Genomic DNA, 11,834 nt, shown 5'->3' with positions numbered 1-11,834 from the left:
TTTATTGTTTAAAGTTTAAGTTTGAATTTAACATCAGGTGGTGCGAGATTGAAGAACGCGGTGGACATTGCGGTTACTTTCCCCGAGCTAGATGAAAAGGGTACTACTGTACCGGGAGTTGTTTGTACTTAGTCCCGAGCAAAACAAATGACAAAAAAAATCGAACGAACTTTGCTTCGACGATCTGCTGAAGGATCATTTTACGACTGCAGATTGAAGAGAAAAAGGCCCATGGCGAGAAGACGCGTCTTCTCAGAGAAATAGCCCCGTTTTCACTTTATCATGGTTGTAGCCATGATGACGTTCCGAGGCCGAAAGCTACAGAAGGCGGCCTTTGTTACCAAAACAAACCCTACCTCTTCAGCGCCGAATATATTATAAGACATTTTACTTCATATATCGTTTGCACTCAGATGACAGTCAGCCGTTTGCATATATTTTGTCATTCTTCCCATCAATAAATGCTGGATAGAATAAATAACCCAAGAGGTTGTGGGCTCAATCCACATCAAGGGTACCTTCTCGTGACCTCCAAAAGTGAACACCAGCACTGGTTTCTATCCAGGAAAGGGGCGCTGATGATTCAATAAGCTGATAGCTTTGTCACAACCGAGCGAAAAGAATTAAATATAGACTAGAAAAAAAACCTTTATCAAAGTATTCACAGGCTCGGAGTTCACGTAGAAAAATGTATTCTTGCATACCTGGCATGTGTTTCTAGTCATGTGACCAGTTCTGGAAAAATCGATCGAACATTACCATGTATCATGAATACCCCCCCCCCCCGCTATTTTTAATTATTTTAATGTCTGACGTCAAATGTGCTTTTAACTTATTTCGATTTAAACATTCGGAGCTCCTCGGCAATTTTTATCGTAAACAACCTCGGATGTATATGGACGGCTTACATACTTAGAAATCGGTATGTTTAAGCAGTTAAACTTAATGACTTAAAACTCTCAGGATTCTTAATTATGTTTGCAATAATACACATAACTGGCAATCAATTCAAACTTAGATCAATAAATACAACTTAAAACACTAAATTCAATTAATGACATTATTAAAAAAAATACGAACTACTTCTACTGATGTACCGGCATACCTCCGAGGTTGTTTTCGATAAAAACGGCCGAGGAGCTCCGAGTGCGCTTTATGACGTAAGTAAGCAACGACGAGCGCATATGTGAAATGTACAATTCTAGGTTTTTAGTGCTATTTTTGATCAAATTCAAAAAAAAAAATCGAAAGAAAAAGCATCAATGATATTTGTCCGGCATGGATGGAAATATCCAACTTCCGTTAATGGCTTTCGCACGTGCCAATGGGATCAAGTGTTCCATTCCCACCAAAAACAAATGGAAAAAAAATAATAATATGAAAGGCCAGCTGAAAGGTTTTGGTCGAGTTACTGCTGATAGTCTGGGGATATAATTTAGCAGCTCTGGACGATGTTGTGTTAGTTACATTACGGAGAGTCTACAGCTCTCAAGGGTCGTATTCAATAAGGAACTTAGATTAAACTTAAATTTAAGATTAGAAACTTAGTGTTTTGATTGGCCTGTATAGTTTGCTGACCAATAGTCTGAATGGAATCACTGAGGCTTGTCTAAACATCTGATAAGATCAAAATGGAATACGGGGCCTGGGGCGATATTCAATATAGTTCATATTCTGATCATGCCTCAGTGACATGCCTCAGTGAACATGCATCAAAGACATGCCTCAGTGAACATGCCACAGTGACATGCCTCAGTAAACATGCCTCAGTTACATGCCTCAGTGATCATTCACCAGTTACCTAAGTGACCATGCCTCAGTGACATGTCTCAGTGATCATGCCTCAGTGACCTTAGTGATCATGCCTCAGTGATAAGCCATAGTGACAAGCAACAGTGATCATGCCTCAGTGACATGCCTCAGTGATCATGCCTCAGTGATCATGCCCCAGTAATCATGCCTCAGTGATCATGCCTCGGTAATCATGCCTCAGTGATCATGCCTTAGTGACATGCCTCCGTGATTATGCCTCAGTGATCATGCCTCAATGATAATGCCTCAGTGATAATGCCTCAGTAATCATGCCTCAGTAACATGCCTCAGTGATCATGCCTCAGTGACATGCCTCAGTGATAATGCCTCAGTGATAATGCCTTAGTATGTCGACATGCCTCAGTGACATGCCTCAGTGACGTGCCTCAGTGATCATGCCTCAGTGATAATGCCTCAGTGATAATGCCTCAGTGACATGCCTCAGTGATAATGCCTCAATGACATGCCTCAGTGATCATGTATCAGTGATTATACCTCAGTGACATGCCTCAGTGACATGCCTCATTGACATGCATCAGTGACATGCCTCAATAATATGCCTCATTGAAATGCATCAATAACATGCATCAATGACATGCATCAGTGACATGCCTCAGTGACATGACTCAGTGATCATGCCTCAGTGACATGCCTCAGTGATAATGCCTCAGTGATAATGCCTCAGTGATATGCCTCAGTGATCATGCCTCAGTGATCATGCCTCAGTGACATGCCTCAGTGATAATGCCTCAGTGATAATGCCTCAGTGACATGCCTCAGTGACATGCCTCAGTGATCATGCCTCAGTGACATGCCCCAGTGATCATGCCTCAGTGTTCATGCATCAGTGACATGCCTCAGTGACATGCCTCATTGACATGCATCAGTGACATGCCTCAGTGATTATGCCTCAGTGATTATGCCTCAGTGACATGCCTCAGTGACATGCCTCAGTGACATGCCTCATTGACATGCATCAGTGACATGCCTCAGTGATTATGCCTCAGTGATTATGCCTCAGTGACATGCCTCAGTGATCATGCCTCAGTGACATGCCTCAGTGATCATGCCTTAGTGATCATGCCTCAGTGATTATGACATGCCTCAGTGATCATGCCTCAGTGATACTGCCTCAGTGATTATGCCTCAGTGACCTCAGTGATCATGCCTCAGTGGCATGCCTCAGTGATCATGCCTCAGTGACATGCCTAAGTGACCATGTCTCAGTGATCATGCTTCAGTGACATGCCTCAGTGATTATGCCTCAGTTATCATGCCTCAGTAATCATGCCTCAGTGATTCTTCAGTGATATGTTTCAGTGATCTTGTCTCAGTGATCATGCTTCAGTAATCATGCCTCAGTGACATGCCTCAGTGATCATGCCTCAGTGATCATGTCTCAGTGACATGCCTTAGTGATCATGCCTCAGTGACATGCCTCAGTGATTATGCCTCAGTGATCATGCCTCAATGGTATACCTCAGTGAACATGCCTCAGTGACATGCCGCAGTGATTTCATTCACTCTATTTGTCATTTAATTGTACAGACCAATCAAAACACTCAGATTCTACTCATTCAATACAACCACTGACCAGTAAAACTTAAACAAAGTCAATCAGGGACCATTATATTAAGGATGGTATGGACTTATGTAACTTAATTGTGTGTTAGTCTTCCACAACTGTGTGGAGTAGGAAGTGATTTGAACGAAAGGTATTGTAGTAAAAAGTGATAATGTCAACTTGTCGTAATATCTCTGACAGAGGACAGTTAGTCCATGCTCTAGTTTGTGGCGGCAAATGTAAGATAATGGCATGTTTATAGTGTGATTACTTATATAAACCGACATGGGAATGAAAGCATGATGTATTGTGTGTGATCAATCCTAACCCGTTGGAGGACATTAAAGCTGCACAGATTGCCCATTTGACAACTCTTTTTTTAATTTGTGTTATGCACCAGTCAATTATAACCACGGCCCTCCCAGGTCCGGGAAATAGCGGGGACCTTGACTTCCGGTCCAGCAAAGCCCGGATAAAATCCACGCCCTGCGGTGAAAAACTGCTGGCAAAATCCCAGCTAAATGCCCCCACACCCAAGGGACCCTAGGTAAGGCCCATTCCCCTCTATTTTTGGCGCGAACACAAAACCACCTCATTAACCCGGCACTTCGGAGGCCAGCTGGAAGGTAAATACATGGCCTTTTTCCCCGGCTACCCCTGGTATACCCCCGGACCTGGGGGTCGTGGTTACAATTGACTGGTGCATTAGAATCAGTCAATTGTAGCGTAACTGTCTGGAGACCAGAGATATAAGACTGCTGACAAGAGAGCAGATGCCAGCTTTTCATATTTGCTGCTTTTTATGTCGAAAAACTTTTTTCTCTTAAAGCGTAAGTAAAGCTTTTAGCATTAAAACATAATTTTTCGAACGTAAATAAGAAAAATGCTATCTAATCTTTTGTCAGCAGTTTTATATAACTTGTTTCCAGACATTCACGCAAAAATTGGCTCATTCCAAAACGAAAAATTAAAAGTTGTCAAAACCGTCTGTCTGTGATAGTGCAGCTTTTACTTTTCGGGTTGACATTATTTCATTATTACCCCCAATTTCATTTTGAATGCAAAGTTTTCATACGGTATCGGTAGATATCAGGACAATCAAACTTGACTGTCTTTTCATGTAAAAAGTACTGTCACCCGGTACGAAAATACACGGAGATAACCAATGATTGTGCGCATGCGCATTTATTTATTTCCAACGTAAAAAGACTACCAAAGTAATAGACACAGTACGAGTTTTTCTTCAAGTGTGTCCTCTTTCAGACATAAAAAGCCGTTTCGCTAGGACGAACAGCAATTTTGTCCGAGCCGAAGTAAAACTCGTACTGAATCTATTACATAACAAATAATAAAATAGTGTAATGTTCTTGGAGTCATAAAGGCCGGAGCCCGGAAAGTAAACATTTCCGGATAGTACAGTTTGGCGTAGGTTTTTATGTTATACGTACAAAGTAAATAGTATTATCGTCTGAAAAGTAAGTTGAGATTTTACACTTCGTTTGAGCTTTAAATAAAAGGATAATCAAGTAAACGTCTATTTTTCATATTTCAAGAATGAAACAAATCAACTTCTTCTGTCTCAGTGAAAGTTATAAAGAATTTGACTATTTACCGTAAAAACGGTTTTCGCCATTATCGCTATTACTTCTTTATGATGATTTCGTGTATTTAATACTAATGTTATGGTTTTAGTATTAAATGTCTAAATTTAGCTAGTAAATGATTAATTAATACGAATAAGTTGTATTCTTAATAGTTTTCCACGTTTTCGTATGTTTGATAAAGTTGACACCCCTACTCTGTAACGCTAGTTATATATAATGGTTTCACCCTTAGAGCTTGTTAAGAATGGACCATTCCATTCTGGTCACGTGATGTGAGGGTATATAAGAAGCGAAATGCATAGAATTAGTTAGTTCGTGTCTCGACGCCGATGTAAGAACATCAAGTTAATAATATATAGGGAAGCTTTGAAGTATCTTTTTGTACTGTTTAGGGCGGGTTCTGAACTATTGGAGGCTAGGAGAATTAAAGTGAAGCATTGCGCTACAGCTTCTAGTTTCCAGGTTCGGACATCCGTGGGGTTTCTTTTTGGCCTCTTAGTAAGCCTGGATCATTGCGATACAGACGGAACAGGGTCAATGGTTTGATTCCCCGTAAAAGCTATACATTTAGGACTGTGGGTTTCGCTGATATATTGTGATTGGTTTATGAGCGTTTTGTATGCTGGTCCTGTTTGAAGTTACAGCATAGTTGTTGTAGTGTTTCTGTTTGTTCGTTCTTGCTTTTGGGATAATTGAACGTTGATTCTTGAAGAATAATAATTATTTCTCCAATCATTCGGTTTTGTAAGCAATCATTGTCAATCACGTGTATATAATATAAATTTCATACTTAATTTTTGGGACAATGCAGTCCGAGAATAGGTTTATAGTTTAATTTAATGTAGCGTGTCCGAGCTAGCTAGGGAAGAAACGTTACAAAATTTGGCGCCCAACGAGGGACAATATAGATTCATAGCAATCTAGCTTACCCTGAATACTAAAGAAGCATGGACAGCCCAAACCAGAACGAGGTTTCGAGGCTGATCGACGAAAATGCTGTCTTGAAACAAGAAATTACAAGGCTTAAGTTGGAGCAGGAAATTTCGTCGTTGCAAAAGGAGCTCGATAAAACTGCAGCACCGAGCATGACGTCTACGCCCAAACCTCAGCTTAAACCACGCATAAGGTTTGATATAAAGAGTGGACGATCGGATGATGCTCAAACTGGCTATAGCAATTTTTCGTCTCCAATAGCGGACGAGACCCTGTACAGGAGCATGGACAGACATGTTACCCAGCGTATAAAACGGCCGGTTACAAAACCTAAAAGTAGTACAGGCCAGAATAAGTGCCATGTGAAGCCTGCTACATATGATGGCACGGGAGCATGGACGGACTACAAGGCCCATTTTGAGGCATGCGCTCAGCTAAACGGATGGTCTGAAGAACAAAAAGGTCTGTACCTTTCGGTATCATTGAGGGGCCATGCCCAAGGTGTCTTTGGTAACCTGAGCTCAAACACAACTGACTACAAAGAGTTAGCCAGAGCATTAGAAGACCGATTTTCACCTGCTAACCAGACTGAACTATATAGGGTTCAACTTCGGGATAGGCGACAGAAGGCAATGGAGTCCATGGGAGAGCTAGGTCAGGATATTAGACGCCTTACGAACCTTGCGTACCCTAGTGCACCTATAGATGTAAGAGAAACCTTAGCAAAAGAGCAATTTATGGATGCGTTGGTTAATTCAGACATGAGATTAAAAATCAAGCAGTCAAGACCAACCAACCTGAATGATGCTGTGAGGCATGCAGTGGAGCTAGAAGCTTTTTATCGGGCTGAGAAAAGACAGCATGAGCAGATAAGGACGGCATCCACTGAGACTGAAACACAGGCTAAGGCTATTGAAAATCTGACAAAGTCTGTCTCAAGGCTTGAGACATTGGTTCGGGACATGCAGAGGCAAAACAACCTAAGGGACACCAAGCCGCCTTTTAACTCAAATTATGTACCAGAATTCGGTCGGATACCAACGCAGTCTTTTTCCAATAAGACCAGAGAAAATGTAGATAAACCAAGGACCCTGAAAAGAACATGTTATCAATGCGGGTCGGACAGACACTTGAGGAATAACTGTCCACAGCTTAATGAGAGGTTGAGACAAAGTCCAAAATCAAACGCAGAAGAAAACAGACCTAAGCATACCGTTAAGACTACAAGGAGACTCTCTGCAGGACTGTATGCTTCTGCTCAGATAGACGAAACAAAAGTAAGCTGTTTAGTTGACACGGGAGCTACCTTATCCCTGATATCCAAACGACTTTGGCAGAGTATCCATACCAAGCATACGATAACAAACTTCGATAAACCAATCGTTTCGGCTACTGGTAACAACTTGGAAGTTGTAGGAAAAACAGAGCTGACGCTAGAGTTTGGAGAAATTCAGTGCACGATATTTGTGGTAATAGCAGAATTAGAAGTTGACGTAGTATTGGGTATAGACTTTATGCAAGCTAATGGAGTAATTATTGATACCCAAAACAACACAATGCTCATTCATGGAGATAGGATACAGTTACAATGCAATGGTAATATAGGATGTTATCGGATTGTTTTAGCCGAACAGGTGGTTATCCCAGCTGGTTCAGAGATTATGACCACAGGAAGATGTGTAGAACCAGGAGTCAAACGTCTTGGACTGGGCGTAGTGGAGCCTACAATGAAGTCTTTGGAGATTGGCAAAGGGATAGCTGCACGCACATTGGTGAAGGCTAATGATATTATTCCAATAAGGCTGGCAAACTTTTCAAAGGAAGCACAAACCTTGTATCCAAACACCAACATAGCTATTATGACGCAGGTTGACAAGGTTGAAGAACCTAGAATGAAACAATCCGATACCACCTGTCTTCCTGAACACATGCATGACGTATATAACCGAGCATCGGATGGTATGACAAGAAATGAGAAAATTGAAGTGCGGAAGCTGCTGACTAAGTTTGCGCATATATTTTCCGAAAACGATACCGACCTTGGCAGAACTGGCATTATAAAGCATCAGATACCTACAGGAAATGCATCAGCAATTCGACAGCCGATTCGACGTATCCCAGTACATTTGCAAACCGAGGCTGAAACCCAAATTGACAAAATGCTAGATGAAGGCATCATCAAGCCTTCAACTAGTCCATGGGCAAGCGGAATCGTTCTCGTAAAGAAGAAGGATGGAAGTCGTCGTTTTTGTGTTGATTATCGTCGTCTGAATGACGTTACCATTAAAGATGCCTATCCATTACCCAGAGTGGACGAATCATTGGACCAGTTAGCTGGATCAAAATGGTTTTCTTGCTTAGATCTTAGTTCGGGATACTGGCAAGTTGAGATGGACGAGAATGATAGGCAAAAGACAGCGTTCATTACCCGGAAAGGTTTATATGAGTTTACAGTTATGCCATTCGGTTTATGTAACGCTCCAGCCACCTTTGAACGGCTCATGGAAGCCGTATTGGCTGGTTTGCATTGGACCGTATGCCTGATATACCTGGATGACGTTATAGTGGTTGGAAAAACATTTCGAAACATGATGAAAAACTTGAAATGCGTTTTTCAACGGTTCGAAGATGCAGGTTTGAAATTAAAACCTAGCAAATGCCAGCTCTTCAGAAAAGAGGTAGAATTCCTCGGTCATATAATCAGCGAGCATGGCGTGAAAACTGATCCAAAGAAGATAGACTGCATAAGGCAATGGCCAACACCCTGCAATGTGACAGAGGTACGCTCTTTCCTAGGGCTATGTGGCTATTATCGACGCTTCATCGCAAACTACTCTCACATTGCCAAGCCACTTCACAGGTTGACAGAAAAGGGAAGAAAGTTTGAATGGGTATCTGATTGCCAAGACGCCTTTGCAAAATTAAAGCATTGTTTAGTTACAGCTCCATTGCTCGTTCATCCAGACTTCAGTAAGCAGTTTGTTTTAGATACAGACGCCAGTGACTTTGCTATAGGCGCAGTATTATCGCAGAAGACTGATGGTAAGGAAAAAGTAGTTGCTTATGCTAGTAGGACACTCACTAAGGCTGAACGCCAGTACTGCGTCACAAGAAAAGAGCTATTGGCTTTGGTGTTCTTCACAATGTATTTCAAACACTATCTGTATGGCAAACCATTTAATGTGCGAACAGATCATGGGTCACTTAAGTGGTTAATGAAGTTCAAAAACCCAGAAGGGCAAGTGGCTCGATGGATTGAAGCTTTATCTTCATATCAAATGACAATAGAACACAGACAAGGGCGATCTCATGGAAATGCAGACGGACTTAGCAGGATACCATGTAGACAGTGTGGTATGAGTGATAAAGAAAGGCTCAGCCCGACAGGGAGCGTAAACTGTGTTAAAACAACTAGTAATGACACAGATGATCTGGAGTCATTACAAACCGAAGACAAGGACATAGCCAGGGTAATTACATGGATCCACGACGACAAAAAGCCAACCTTTTCTGAAATTGCTGATGAGAGTTATACATTAAAAAGTTTGTGGAGTCAATTTGAACGTCTAGAACTACAAAAAGGAGTTCTGGTACGAAGGTTTGAACACTTTGCGATCAGACAAACAACGTATCAAGTGTTGATACCGACTAAACAGAGAAGGAAAGTCCTTATTCATGCCCATGATATCAAAGCAGCTGGTCATTTAGGTTTTAAGAAAACCCTCAAAAAGATCAGACAAACCTATTTCTGGCCAGGTCTCCAGAAAGATGTCCGGATCTATGTGAATGGATGTGAAACGTGCATGAAACGAAAAGGACCTAACAAAACCAAGCAAGCACCAATGCAAATTGTACGGAGTGGTTATCCCATGGAAAGGATTGCGATTGACATTTTAGGTGAACTGCCTGAGACTGAAAGCGGTAATCGGTATATCCTTGTGATATCTGATTATTTCACAAAGTGGGTTGAATGTTTACCTATGAGAAACATGGAAGCAAGAACAGTTGCAAATATATTAGTCGAAGAAGTCATTACTAGGTTTGGCATACCAAGAAAGATTCATTCGGACCAAGGTAGCCAATTTGAAAGTAAACTTTTCCAAGAAATGTGTAAATTGTTGAACATAGAGAAAACTAGGACGACACCATACCATCCTCAATCTGACGGTATGGTCGAACGATTTAATAGAACACTTACAACTATGCTAAGTGCGTATGTCCAAGACAATCACAGAAACTGGGATAAGCAAATACCCTATGTTCTCATGGCGTACAGAAGTGCTGAGCATGAAACTACAGGAATGACACCAAACATGCTCATGTTGGGGCGGGAGGTTTCAACCCCGTTGGACCTACTGTATGAGTTACCTTCAGGTATTCGTGAAATTCCTGACCATGAATGGGTTTGGGAGCTTGAAGAGAAGATGGAATCAGCTCATGCATTTGTCAGACAAAACACAGGGAAAGCGATGTTAAGGCAGAAACAGATACATGACAAGAGAACTTCATATGAGCATTTTAGTTCAGGTGACAAGGTGTACGTGTATTTCCCTGTCAAGAAGTCAGGCACGTCATCAAAACTAACATCTTTTTGGCGTGGACCATACACTGTAGTAGCTAAGTTCTCAGACGTTCTTTACAAAATAGACTGTGGAAGAAACAGAACTGAGCAAGTTGTACACTGTGACAGGATGAGAAAGTGTAAAACTCAGTTGTTAATAGGCGAAGAAATCCAGTGTGAATCAGAGGATAATGATAGTGAAACTCTTTCAAATGATCAGGATAATACACAGTTGAAGACTACTGGTTGTGAGAATGATGATACTCCTGAGATTGATGATTTGCGAGAAACACTGACTGGGGGTAGAAAACGTAAGCCACCTGTATGGTCAAAAGATTATCTTTTCTATTTTCAGGTTGGAATGGCAAACACTAAGCAGACCCCTCGGAAAGACCAATGTCGCCCAATATGTCCGAAGTGTATGAAGGAGGTTCCTTCTGGACAGGTGTTCCATGAGCACATAAAGAAGTGTGTCCCAGAACCGAACGTTATTTGTAGAGTATGTGCAAAACTCTTCAAGAAGCGGGAGTATCTCCAGAAACATTTGAAAAATGTGCATGGGATAAGGGAGAACTCGAAGACAAAACAATCAGCTGAAATTTGCACAACACAAAGTAAGGCAGGGGAAGCGCCGAAAGAGCAATCGGAACTAGCTAAAGGTACAGTTATGGAAGAGGAAGTGTGGGATGTGGATCCGGAGGTGGATCTGGAACTCTCTGATAGTGAGCAGGAGGTTGCCGAACAGGAGAGTGATTGTGAAAGTGACGACAGTGAACTTTATGTTAATGATGCTGATGGTGGCGTGAAACCAGGTTCTAGTAAGGATGAAAGCCTAAAGGGTTGTGAAATGGAGAAAGTATTAGAAGGTAGGACTGTCCGAAAGCCTACCACACCAATGCTCCCTGGGCCAAGAAAACGTGTGCTTCAAAGTGAAAAGCCAAATACCATACCAGAGAAAACAAGGGTGTTTGAGAAGGAGAAAGAACAGCCGCCTCGGGATGATGCGAGTTTTCTAACGACGTCTGGTCGGAACAGACACGTCAATCTTCATTTCTGCCGAGTAGAAGAAGGGATGAAGCTAAAGCAGAAACTAAGCGTTTCGGAAGATGATGACACTATTTACGAAACGTCAATGGTCAGGCAGAAATCTAAGAAGATGAAGCTTGATATAAACTTGGGAGATATTCTGGATGAAGGCACTATTCGTCCGGAAGACATCACCTTCAAGGTGTCCGAGAATGGTGAAGTTGACTTGGAAATTGACATTCAGTGAAGTTGCATGTTTTTAAAGCGGTCACTAGAACGTGCATGAATAGGGTTTAAAATCATGACTTGATAAAAGTTTAATACACCAAGAAGG

This window comes from Mya arenaria, chromosome 16, assembly GCF_026914265.1.
Source record: "Mya arenaria isolate MELC-2E11 chromosome 16, ASM2691426v1".
Lineage (NCBI taxonomy): Eukaryota > Metazoa > Mollusca > Bivalvia > Myida > Myidae > Mya > Mya arenaria.
Note: the sequence above shows the minus strand (reverse complement) of the source record.